This window comes from Oncorhynchus keta, chromosome 35 (assembly GCF_023373465.1).
Source record: "Oncorhynchus keta strain PuntledgeMale-10-30-2019 chromosome 35, Oket_V2, whole genome shotgun sequence".
Lineage (NCBI taxonomy): Eukaryota > Metazoa > Chordata > Actinopteri > Salmoniformes > Salmonidae > Oncorhynchus > Oncorhynchus keta.
Window position 1 is genome coordinate 57,932,792 of NC_068455.1, and position 13,909 is coordinate 57,946,700.

Below are 13,909 nucleotides of genomic sequence, written 5' to 3' on the forward strand. Positions count from 1 at the left end.
GAGCTTTACACCACTCCAGCCGATGCTTGGCATTGCGCATGGTGATCTTAGACTTGTGTGCTGCTGCTCGGCCATGGAAACCCATTTCATGAAGCTCCCGACAAACAGTTATTGCACTGACATTGCTTCCAGTGGCAGTTTGGAACTCGGTAGTGAGTGTTGGAACCGAGGACATATTATTTTTACATGCTACGCGCTTCAGCACTCGGCGGTCGCGTTCTGTGAGCTTGTGTTGCCTACCACTTCGTGGCTGAACCGTTGTTACTCCTAGATGTTTCCACTAAACAACAACAGCACTTACAGTTGAAAGGGGCAGCTCTAGTAGGGCAGAAATTTGATGAACTAACTTGTGGCAAAGGAGGCATCCTATGACGGTGCCAACTTGAAAGTCACTGAGCTCTTCATTCAGGCCATTCTACTTCAAATGTTTGTCTATGGAGATTGCATGGCTGAGTGGTTGATTTTTTTTACACCTCTCAGCAACGGATGTAGCTGAAATAGCCGAATCCACTAATTTGAAGGTGTCCACATACTTTTGTATATACATATATACAAGAGAGCTTCATGAATATATATATATATATATATATATATATTACCAGTCAAAAGTTTGGACAAACCTACTCATTCATTATTATTTTTTATTTTTTACATTGTAGGGTATAGGGTAGGGTATAGTGAAGACATCAAAACTATGAAATAACACATACAGAATCATATAGTAAGCAAAAAAGCGTTAAACAAATCAAAATATTTTAGATTATTCAAACTAGCCACCTTTTGCCTTGATGACAGCTTCACACACTCTTGGCATTCTCTCAACCATCTTCACCTGGAATGCTTTTCCAACAGTCTTGAAGGAGTTCCCACATATGCTGAGCACTTGTTGGCTGCTTTTCCTTCACTCTGTGGTCAAACTCATCCCAAACCATCTCAATTGGGTTGAGGTCTGGTGATTGTGGAGGCCAGGTCATCTGACGCAGCACTCCATCACTCTTCTTCTTGGTGAAATATTCTTCGCACAGCCTGGAAGTGTGTTGGGTCATTGTCGTGTTGAAAAAAAAATTATAGTCCCACAAACCAGATGGGATGGCGTATCACTGCAGATTGCTGTGGTAGCCATGCTGGTTAAGTGTGCCTTGAATTCACATAGTCTCCTCTGAAGAGTTGATGTTGAGATGGGTCTGTTACTTGAACATCTGTGAAGCATTTATTTGGGCTGCAATTTCTGAAGCTGGTGACTCTAATAAACTTATCCTCTGCAGCAGAGGTAACTCTGGGTCTACCTTTCCTGTGGCGGTCTTCATGAGAGCCAGTTTCATGGCGCTTGATGGTTTTTGTGACGGCACTTGGAGAAACTTTCAAAGTTCTTGAAATTTTCCAGTTTGACTGACCTTTATGGACTGTAGTTTCTCTTTGCTTATTTGAGCTTTTCTTGGTCGTTTTCCAAATAGAGCTATCTTCATTATACAAACAGTACATTGTCACAACACAACTGATTGGCTCAAATACATTAAGAAGGAAATACATTCCTCAAATTAACCTTTAACAAGGCACACGTGGTAATTGAAATGCATTCCTCATGAAGCTAGTTTAGAGAATGCCAAGAGTGGGCAAAGCTATCATCAATGCAAAGGTTAGCTACTTTGAAGAATCTCAAATATAAAATATATTTGGATTTGTTCAACACTTTTTTGGTTACTACATGACTACATGACTACATGATGTGTTATTTCATAGTTTTGAGGTCTTTACTATTATTCTACAATGTAGAAAATTGTAAAATAAAGAAAAACCCTTGAATGAGTACGTGTGTCCAAACTTTTGACTGGTACTGTATATATTTCAAATAATCGCATTTTGTATTGTGGGATATGCAGCTACAGACCCAGCCCGACATTGGCAATTAGCTAATTGTTTATTTCATGTCAGTAATTAAGTGTGGAGTCAATTGAGGCGACGAGCCTGTGTTTCATGAAGCCATTAGAAGACTGTTGCTGAGTGAAAGGAGGTATGTTTCAATTATTCATAACAAAATATGTATAATAAGTCTTGCTGATTCAATAGCCTATTTAATCATTACATGACTTTTAACACACAAGCTACGTTTTGCCCAGTCTGGCAGTAACCAAGAACTAATAGAGGCAGAGCGTCTGTCTTCGGGCTGCTGCTGACAACTTCATGTAATTTGTTTTTCTATATCATAACAATGATATGTCTGTATAGCATTTTGTGTTCATTTTGGCAAATGAACTCATGCTTATTTCTGATGATCAACTCATGTTTTCGCTCCTTTTCTCTTCGTGTCTGAAACCAGTCAAGCAGGTAGCTCAGTGGCTAAGGAGTTGGACCTGTGGCCTTTTCAAATCCAGGGCCGGGAGCTGGGGGAAAAAACGGGCCGAATTGATCTGACAACTGGAGGGCTGCTGGGTTCACATCCTCAAAACATTTCCCTATCGTTGGGCCCTTGAGCAAGGCCCTTAAACCCACAACATGCTCTCCATCCAGGGGCGCGCTGCATGCAGCTTGAACCTGTGCTCGTCTCAACTGTGTGTGAGGGGGGTTGAGAACGGAGCAGAAGACACATTTTTGTTGTTCACTGTAACTAATGGACAAAATATATTGTATTGTTTTGTATGGAAAAAAGTCAGCCCGAGTTGATGTGGGCCATCATTCAAACAAAGAGATGCCTCCTGGCTACTAGTGCATATTTCCAAACTGTGTTTGCATATAATGACATTAAATTCTAAAAACTATTCTGGTATCCTTTTGAACATTATTCAATTGTTTATTAAATTATATTCTTTGCTCAAAATGTTGCCATAATTCATAAATGGCACCATACAGGGTTCTATATGGAACCATTTAGGTTCAGTGAAAAATAACCTCCAGGGTTCTGATCAAAGAACCCTATAAAAGGGTTCCATATATGAAGCAAGCGATGGAACCCTTTTTGGTTCTATGAGTGTATGATACATTTACAGTGTACATGATATTACTGTGGCAGCAATAAGGATACATTATGTCTGAGTGTAATAACAACACTTAAAATAGATCACACCACTTGTAATTTTATGTTGTGATAAACCACATTTCCTGTATGCTGAAAGGGGATTCCTAACCATTTTAGTACAGAGAGCCCTGTGCTATCCAAATGCATTCCCCCTCATCTCAAACCAGGACATAAGACGTGCAGCATTACAGTAAATTGTTCCCAAAGGACAAGCCTGCTAGATTAAAGGTAGAGTCAGCGATATTTCGTAGATGCAAAAAGTAAACAGCATAGTGTATATTTCTGCAAAAACTAAGGACCTTGGAGGGCAAGGCTAAATTGTCCACTGTTTTCATGTAAGAGCATGAAGCGAAATCGTGCACGTATGCAGATACTGTGTGTGAGCCAAGTCTTACATTTTGCCCATCACAATAGCTTCAGAGCTGTAACGGCTGTTGGTGGAGGAAGGTGAGGACCAAAGCGCAGCACGTGTTCGTAATTTATTAAATAGAACTGAACACTAAATACAAAGTAACAAAAAGAACAACCGAAACAGCTCCTTCAGGTACAAAACAGAAAGCAGAAAACAGAAAACTACCCACAAAACCCATGTGGGCAAGAGCTACCTAAGTATGGTTCTCAATCAATCAGAGACAACGATAGACAGCTGTCCCTGATTGAGAGCCATACCCAGCCAAAAACAAAGAAAAACCAAAACATAGAAAAAGGAACATAGAATGCCCACCCTAGTCACACCCCAGCCTAACCAAAATAGAGAATAAACTCTAGTAAACTCTGACTCTACCTTTAACGCAAGACAGGAGCATTTGGGTCAAGGTTTAAAATCATCACTTCAGACGGGGGTAGAAGAAAGGACATCCAAGGGTTTGGGTCTGAAGCAAGTTCAGCAGTCTCTCTTGAAAGAAGAGCCCATGTGGGTACTTTCCCAGCCCCATTCCCTCAACACTTCTGCTTTAGGCAACTCACCATTCATTGATATGGCAATGTCGTCCTTTGTTTTGTTTATGTGTTTTATGTCAAACTCAAGTATAGCTACCTAGTAGGCTAACTGTGTAGCCGAGGACTACTATTGTTATGTTTGTTTGTTTATATTTGAACCTCCAAAAATCAATTCCAATATATGTATTACTTTTAATACATGCAAATGGCAATTAAACTACTACTACTACTACTACTACAGGGATTGATTTCACACTGGGGAGAAGCCCTGGCTGCTGAGGGCATTTCAAATAATTCACCATGCATAATGTACAGCTTAATCCATTAGACGGAGAGTCTGAAGGCTCCTTCTCATGCAACACGCCACACACCGCCTCTTCTCCTTGTAAGGGTCTCACGCCGAAGAAAATCAAATATCGTTGAGAGGCTCAATCCCGCTTCCGAAAGGCAAACACTTCCACCGTAATGCAAATGAGTGTTGGTGGGCTTTCACTTCAAATGGATTTCAAAATCAATGTGCGAGCGACATAAGTTCTGTTGGCAGCCAGTTCCTGGGAGCCCAGCTAGAGTACAGTCATTTACATAACCTCCAGCTGTCTGTCTTCTTGATCTAAACCCCCTGCATGAGTAAATTCTTTGTTTCATATTCCAAATATGCTTGCATTCAATAAAAGGTCTTGTGAATTAAGAGAGAAGGCAGTATGGTGTATTGTACCGTAGGCAGTACATACTGTCTGTATACACAGACAACAGACTCCAGATTAGGCACAGTACATCTGACACATATCCCCAGATATGTCACCAAGATGTTTGTGATTGGTTTTGATAGGGCAATTAAGTGTGAAACAACACCACTTATTTGGTACAGCAAAAATAATTATGTTAGGCTACTGAGGGATGCCCACTGCTTAGGACCCAGTAGACATACAGTATATGTTCATAAAGTATGTATGCCATGCCACTCCTTGCTCCCACACAAATCTTGAACTTGGTGTTCCCACCTCCATCAAAATATAAGGCCCTCGACAGCACACTTTCCCCATCATAAAGCAGGGGACATGGAATTGACCTTGGCTCGAGGTATAGACCATCGCCTCCTTCCCAAACAACAAAGGTCTATCAACATCACTCCTAAACAGAGGCCTATTTCCTCCCTCAAATGTCTCCCATTCAGTCCCCAACCAATCCCAACCCCGCTGGCCTTTTGGCATTCAAAATCCCCCTATTTTCCTCTGAAGATTTGTTGTCTCCCGCGCAGATAAATTGAAGGCGCATTGCTGTAGATCACAGCCAATTGAGGCTTTGCCACCATAGATCATCTGGTGGCACAATGCCCCCATGGCCTTTACTTCCTTATCAGTCTCGCAGATGGCGCTGAGGCTTAGCCCCCCATCTCTATTCACCCCATGTTATTCCCCAGCTAATAGCAGAGAATGTGTGTGTGTTCATCTCAGTCTGGCATAGATAGAACAGGGAAACGGCTGCGGTGATGCAGACTACAGGCGCAAAAATCCTGATCATAGACTCATAATCCCCGTGTGGCTCCTCTCTCTTGTCCTCACAATAGTGGGTTCTGCACTGGCTCAATCTGTAGTATTGTGTCTGTAGTATTCTCTCTTGTCCTCACAATAGTGGGTTCTGCACTGGCTCAGTCTGTAGTATTGTGTCTGTAGTATTCTCTCTTGTCCTCACAATAGTGGGTTCTGCACTGGCTCAGTCTGTAGTATTGTGTCTGTAGTATTCTCTCTTGTCCTCACAATAGTGAGATCTGCACTGGCTCAGTCTGTAGTATTGACTCACTGAAAATGTAATACTATTAGTCATCTAGGAAACTCTTTCCACCTGTGAGGAATAATGTATTATGAATATAGAGCCATTATTTGTTGTGACTAACTTATACCCAGGCTTACACAGGCGGTTCAATAAAGTACGACTTTAAAGGGGAAGTTCAGCTTTTTAGAGTAAGGAACCATCTAACACTATGTTGTAAATTACCGAACTTCCCCTTTAAAACTAGGTGAATCCGTACCTTGACCCTGATTGTACTGATTGAGTCAAACAGGGAACAGGACAATAGCAGGTATTTAACAGCACCAGTGGCAGTGGGTTCGATCATCAGTCCATCACCATCATTACCGTTGCCCCAACTAAACCTGGAGGTGTTCTTTTCCTCGATACTGAATTATTTACCAATGCCCTCCTCCCATCCTGACAAGAGTTGTGTGGATGAGGCCATTGAGGTAAAAAAAAAAAGACTGGTCTGACACACACATACACAATGCTGTTACATTGCTGCCAAAAGATTTTAAGTGAAACAACAATCCCTTTACATTTGCTTGTCAAATGGCATCTTTAATAAAAACCTTAACTCTCAATTGCCCTCCATCTAATGGCGCTTCTAGACCTTTCACCACCTTTCACAAGTCAACATCTGCGGGAAACACTGAACGAATTGAGGATTCTGTAGAGATTACAACACCCACACTGAATTCGTTGTATCTACACTACTAATACCTATACCCCAGAGGGGAGAAAAAGCAATATCAAATCAGACAACAAAATGAGTTCACCCACACACTGAAGAGCATCAGATGTCTGGTCCCAAGGAACTCAATTGGAAGAAATTCTCAGTTTGGAGCAAAGAGTGAACACCTTGTACCCTTAAAAAGTGAGACATCAAACTGGTGCTGATGATATGGATGGATCAGAGAGTCAAGGGTTAATGTATTAAATACTTTACAAATATCCCCACTTCATCAGAATACATCTCATGTCTATTCTTTACGTCACTGATTGGCGAATCAATAGTCTTCCACACACTATCTAGTTGTTAGTCAAAGTGATCGTGGCCCTGGTTGTAAACTTCTACTCTTTACTTTATCGTAGCCTAAGGACCTCATCGGAGGCCAGCCAGACAACTATTTATTTAAGTAGCCTAATGATCCATCATCAGGAGCTAGTAAAACATAAATAGCTTGTTCATGAACTCCCTTAAAACAGTTAGCTTCACTAACCTCTTGAACAAACTCTAGAACAAACATTGTCCTGACTAGACATTCACTTCATTGGCTTGGAAGGGAGGCCAATCACCAGACAGAGAACATAATTGATAAGAGTGATGTGGTGTTGTCATAGACAACAGCATCGATCCAACCTCTTAACATTAGCCAGTGCAAGTAAAATAAACAATATATCAAATGACAATCACATTAGTGGATTTTCCAATAGAGTTCATTATTGCTGATATACTTGTTTCAAATTAATGGAGTTACAAGGGAATTGAAGGTTAAATAAAGGTTCAATAAAAAAATAAAAAATAAAGAATGTAATTGCAACTTAAATTGAATGTGCTCTATAGAGTTCATTGAATATTCTATATTTATTCTAAGATGTACAAAGAAAACCATCAGATGGCAAGTGATGCGTTTCAATAAAACTTTATTGATGGAAGCACTGTAATTGTAAACTTTCTTTTCAAAATGGGTAATTGGTTTGAAGCTGAAAAGATTATCCACCATTTTAGCCTCCATTATTAAGATATGATATAGTCTGTGATGCTCAGAAATGATTTAATTTATGACAACAGGCTTAGCAATCAGAACTATCCCATTGGGATTAAAAAGTGCTGAACAATGGGATAGTTCTGATTGCTAAGTTCTTTGACTGGAAAATTACGGTCATGAGTGACTTCTTCCATACAGTGCACTCAGCATGTAATATAATAGCGACTGCTTTCTCACCCCTTATGGCTATGTCCCATTTTTTCATGCTGAATATACAGTTTTAATGGTTTATAGCTAATTGGAGATGCCATCAGAGAGGTTTTAACCTAGTACATGTAATTTCAGTCTATTTGAAATATCACTGTTGTTTCCACTGCTACAGGGCCAAATTTGGGGCCCCGGGGCACCTACCTCCAGGGTCACTAGACCTGTTTGATGTGACTGCCTGGCTATAGGAAACCTCCCATGCTGGGCTTCTGTACTTTAGCATTTTCAAAAATATCCATGGCATGTCTACAAGGCCTTCCTGCTGGTAAACAAGAGACTTTGTAGGTCATGATTAAAATACTAATTTGTCTTCCACACTCCATCTGCTCAGCCTCAACCTACCAGGTAATTAGGGAGCAATGGGACACCGAGGCTGTCTCCCAAATGGTACCCTATTCCCTATTTAGTGCACTACATAAGGAAAAGGGTGCCACTGGGATGCAAACCTGAATATTAGATGGCCTCAGGGGGGTTTCAACTCTACTTTCATGCACCTATTAGGGACCCCTGGAAATGCTTTCCACATGTGCAATTAATGTGTTGTGTATTTTATGGGAATAGCCCTTGCACAGCCTGAAGGTGTGTTGGGTCATTGTCCTGTTGAAAAACAAATGATAGTCCTACCAAGCGCAAACCAGATGGGATGGTGTATCACTGCAGAATGCTGTGGTAGCCATGAATACCATGAATTCTAAAACCATCACAGACAGTGTCACCAGCAAAGCACCCCCACACCATCACACCTGCTCTTACATGCTCCATGGTGGGAACCACACATGCGGAGATCATCCATTCACGTCGTCTGCATCTCACAAAGACACAGCAGTTGAAACCAAAAATCTCAAATTTGGACTCATTAGACCAAAGGACAGATTTCCACAGGTCTAATGTCCATTGCTCGTATTTCTTGGCCCAAGCAAGTCTCTTCTTCTTATTGGTGTCCTTTAATAGTGGTTTCTTTGCAGCAAATCTACCATGAAGGCCTGATTCACGCAGTCTCCTCTGAACAGTTGATGTTGAGATGTGTCTGTTACTTGAACACTGTGAAGCATTTATTTGGGCTGCAATTTCTGAGGCTGGTACCTCTAATAAACATATCCTCTGCAGCAGAGGTAACTCTGGGTCTTCCTTTCCTGTGGCGGTCTTCATGAGAGCCAGTTTCATCATAGCGCTTGATGATTTTTGCGACTGTACTTGAAGAAACTTTCAAAGTTCTTGAAATTTTCCACATTGACTGACCTTCAGGTAAAGTAATGATGTCTTTTCTCTTTGTTTATTTGAGCTGTTCTTGCCATAATATGGACTTGGTCATTTACCAAATAGGGCTAGCTTCTGTATACTAACCCTACCTTGTCACAACACAACTGATTGGCTCAGTCGCATTAAGATGGAAATAAATCCAGAGATTTGGTCTTAGTGGTCTTAGTGGGACAATCAATTGTTTTTCAACACGACAATGACCCAACACACCTCCAGGCTGTATAAGGGATATTTTACCAAGAAGGAGAGTGATGGAGTGCTGCATCAGATGACCTGGCCTCCACAATCCCCCGAACTCAACCCAATTGAGATGGTTTGGGATGAGTCGGACCGCTGAGTGAATGAAAAGCAGCCAACAATTGCTCAGCATATGTGGAAACTCCTTCAAGACTGTTGGAAAAGCATTCCAGGTGAAGATGGTTGAGAGAATGCCAAGAGTGTGTGAAGCTGTCATCAAGGCAAAGGGTTGTTATTTGAAGAATCTCAAATGTAAAATATACTTTGATATGTTTAACCCTTTTTTGGTTACTACATGATTCCATATAGTATGTTGTTTCATAGTTTTGATGTCTTCACTATTATTCTACAATGTAGAAAATAGTACAAATAAAGAAAAACCCTTGAATGAGTAGGTGTTCTAAAACCTTTGACCTTTTAATGTATAATAATAAGCCTTTTGTGAACCAACACTCGCACATGACTCTTTTCCCTCTTACTTTGAGGAGAAATGTACTTACTATGACTGAGATCTGTGGTTGTCCCACCTAGTTATCTTAAGATGAATGCATTATCTGTAAGTCACTCTGAATAAGAACATCTGCTAAATGACTCAAATAAAAAATAAGCTAAATCTGAGCTGCAGACATCAAAAGCCGAGAGTCACAAACACAGATACCCTCTCAGGAATGAACAGAGGAACGAGTCTATTCATTTATTCATTCACCGGCAGCCAAGTGTGCAGGTGGAACCAGCAATGTGGCTATACAAAAATCAGATGGCAGCAGGAAACCACCGAAATGTATGAACTGACGACACAAAGGAAATCCTCAGAGGTGGCGGCCATTGATGTTTCATCCCATGGTGTCCCATGGCCATCGTCATCAGTAAAGCAACTCATTTCAGAGGGGACATTTGAATGACATGAATGACACCATGTCTCTGATTGAGAACCATACTTAGGTAGCCTGTTATTCCCACTCTTTTTTTTGTGGGTGGTTATTTTCCGTTTCAGTGTTTTTCACCATTCGGGACTGTTTAGTTTTTTCTTTATTCGCTTGTTCGTTTGTTTCCTGTGTTCAGTGTAATAAATATGACGAACACTTACCACGCTGCATATTGGTCCGATATTTCCTACTCCTCCTCAGAAGAGGAAGGCGACAACAGTTACAGAACCACTCAACACAACCGGACTAAGCAACGTGGTAACCAGGAGCAGAGGTTTCTGGACTCCTGGACATGGGAGGAGATTTTGGATGGTAGGATAAGAGCTGGAGGCAGCTAAAGCCGAGCGGCGGTGTTATGAGGAGTTTGCACAACGTCTCGCAACAGGGATGAGAGGCAGCCCCCAAAATGTCTTGGGGGGGGGGCACACGGGGAGTGTGGCTAAGTCAGGTAGGAGACCTGAGCCAACTCCCTGTGCTTACCGTGGCGAGAGGTGGACCGGGCAGGCACCGTGTTATGCTGTGAGGCGCACGGTGTCCCCAGTGCGCAGGTATAGCCCGGTGCTCTACATCGCAGCTCCTCGTATCGGCTGGGCTAGCGTGGGTATCGAGCCAGGAGCAATGAAACCGGCTCAGCGCATCTGGTCTCCAATGTTTCTCCTCAGTCTGGGTATTATGGCACCAGCTCTACGCACGGTGTCCCCGGTTCGCCAGCACAGCCCAGTGTGGTCTGTTCCACCCCACTGCACGTGCCAGGCTACGGGGAGTATCCAGCCAGGGCAGGTTGTGCAGGCTCGGTGCTCGAGACAGCCAGTGCGCCTCCATGGTCTGGTCCATCCGGTGCCTCCTCCACGCACCAGGCCTCCTGTGGCAGCCCCACGCACCAGGCTGTCTCTCCGTCTCCTCCCTCCAGGTGCTCCCGCCTGTCTAGCGCTTCCAGAGTCTTCCTCCTGTCCAGCGCTTCCAGAGTCTCCCTCCTGTCCAGCGCTGCCAGAGCCGCCCGTCAGTCAGGAGCTGCCAGAGCCGCCCGTCAGTCAGGAGCTGCCAGAGCCTCCCGTCAGTCAGGAGCTGCCAGAGCCTCCCGTCAGTCAGAAGCTGCCAGAGCCGCCCGTCAGTCAGGATCTGCCAGAGTCGACCTTCACTCCGGCGCGGCCAGAGTCGCCCTTCACTCCGGCGCTGCCAGAGTCGCCCTTCACTCCGACGGTCTGTTCCACCCCACTGCACTTGCCAGGCTACGGGGAGTATCCAGCCAGGGCAGGTTGTGCAGGCTCGGTACTCGAGGCCGCCAGTGCGCCTCCATGGTCTGGTCCATCCGATGCCTCCTCACTCCTCCGGCGTTGCCGGAGTCTCCCATCCATTCGGCGGCGAGGGTTGCCGCTGCTAAGGCGCCAATTAAGTGGGCCGAGACTAAGGTGGAGTGGGGTCCACGTCCCGCGCCAGACCGCCCACCGCGGACAGATGCTCACCCAGACCCTCCCCTATGGGGTTAGGTTTTGCGGCCGGAGAATTTGAATACGTCCAACCGGCCTCAGAACCACAGACCATGTGTAACCACACCAGCCCAGGACCTCCACATCTGGCTTGTTCACTTGCGGGATCATCTGAAAGCAGCCACCCAGACAGCTGCTGAAACTGGGGGTTTGTACAACCAAAGAATACCAGCACAAACTGTCAGAAACCGTCTCAGGGAAGAAGCTCATTTGCGTTCTTGCCGTCCTCACCAGGGTCTTGACCTGACTGCAGTTCGGTATTGTAACCAATTTCAGTAGGCAAATGCTCACCTTTGATGGCCACTGCTGGCGAAGTGTGCTCTTCATGGATGAATCCCGGTTTCAACTTTACCGGGCAGTATGGAGTCGTGTGGGAGAGCGGTTTGCTGATATCAACATTGTGAACAGAGTGCCCCATGGTGGCAGGAGGGTTACGGTATGGGCAGGCATAAGCTATGGACAACGAACACGATCGCAATTTGAATGCACAGAGAAACCGTGACGAGATCCTAAGGCCCATTGTCATGCCATTCACCCTCTGCCATCCCCTCATGTTTCAGCATGTTAATGCACTGCCCATGTCGCAAGGATCTGTACACAGTTCTTGGTAGCTGAAAATGTTCCAGTTCTTCCACGGCCTGCATACTCACCAGACATGTCGCCCATTGAGCCTGTTTGGGATGGTCTGGATCAACGTGTACAACAGCGTGTTCCAGTTCTGGCCAAAATCCAACAACTTCACTCAGCAATTGCAGAGGAGTGGGACAACACTCCACAGGCCACAATCAACAGCCTGATTAACTCTATGCAAAGGAGATGTGCCATACTGCAAGAGTCAAATGGTGGTAACACCAGATACTGACTGGTTTTCTGATCCACACCCTACTTTTTTTTAAGGTAACTGTGACCAACAGATGCATATCTGTATTCCCAGTCATGTGAAATCCATAGATTAGGACCTAATGAATGTATTTCAATTGACTGGTTTCCTTATATGAACTGTAACTCAGTAAATCTTTGAAATTGTTGCATGATGCGTTTATATTTTTGTTCAGTGTAGTTTATTATACCTGTATCAGTGAAGAAACATATTTTTCTGGGAAATGTGCCATAATCATAGCTTCGTCCAACAGCTTGTGAAGAAGGCGTTCATGAGGTCCTTTATAGCTCACATGGCGCTTGTAACACCAGGGTAGTGGGTTTGATTCCAGGAACTACCTATACGTAATATGTATGCCCAGATTTGGATAAAGCGTCTGCTAAATGGCATACATTATATTATTTGAAATGCCACAGTATCATTATTCAATTGGCACACTAACAAACTTCAGCAAAGCATACACTATATACAGTTGAAGTCGGATGTTTACATACACTTAGGTTGGAGTCATTAAAACTCGTTTTTCAACCACTCCACAAATTTCTTGTTAACAAACTATAGTTTTGGCAAGTCGGGTAGGAAATCTACTTTGTGCATGACACAAGTAATTCTTCCAACAATTGTTTACAGACAGATTATTTCACTTATAATTCACTGTATCACAATTCCAGTGGGTCAGAAGTTTACATACACTAAATTTACTGTGCCTTTAAACAGCTTGGAAAATTCCAGAAAATTATGTCATGGCTTTAGAAGCTTCTGATAGAATAATTGACTTCATTTGAGTCATTTGGAGGTGTACCTGTGGATGTATTTCAAGGCCTACCTTCAAACTCAGTGACTCCTTGCGAGACATCATGGAAAAATCCAAAGAAATTAGCCAAGATTGTAGACCTCCACAAGTCTGGTTCATCCTTCGGAGCAATTTCCAAACGCCTGAAGATATCACGTTCATCTGTACAAACAATAGTACGCAATTATAAACACCATGGGACCACGCAGTCGTCATACCGCTCAGGAAGGAGACACGTTCTGTCTCCTAGAGATGAACGTAATTATATGTGAAAAGTGCAAGTCAATCCCAGAACAACAGCAAAGGACCATGTGAAGATGCTAGAGGAAACAGGTTCAAAAGTATCTATATCCACAGTAAAATGAGTCCTATATCGACATAACCTGAAAGGCCGCTCATCAAGGAAGAAGCCACTGCTCCAAAACAGCCATAAAAAAGCCAGACTACGGTTTGCAACTGCACATGGGGACAAAGATTGTACTTTTGGTGAATGTCCTCTGGTCTGATGAAACAGAAATAGAACTGTTTGCATAATTTCCATCGTTATGTTTGGAGGAAAAAGGAGTAGGCCTTCAAGCCAAAGAACACCATCCCAACCACGAAG

At 43.3% G+C, this 13,909-nt stretch overlaps 1 long non-coding RNA gene across 1 annotated transcript; it reads left to right on the forward strand.

The window, feature by feature from the left end:
• Nucleotides 1-1,965: 1,965 nt before the first annotated feature.
• Nucleotides 1,966-2,537, forward strand: LOC118369095 (uncharacterized). Its single transcript, XR_004822504.1, has 3 exons — nucleotides 1,966-2,011; nucleotides 2,118-2,183; nucleotides 2,318-2,537. It is a non-coding gene; the product is annotated as an uncharacterized LOC118369095 (long non-coding RNA).
• Nucleotides 2,538-13,909: the final 11,372 nt, after the last annotated feature.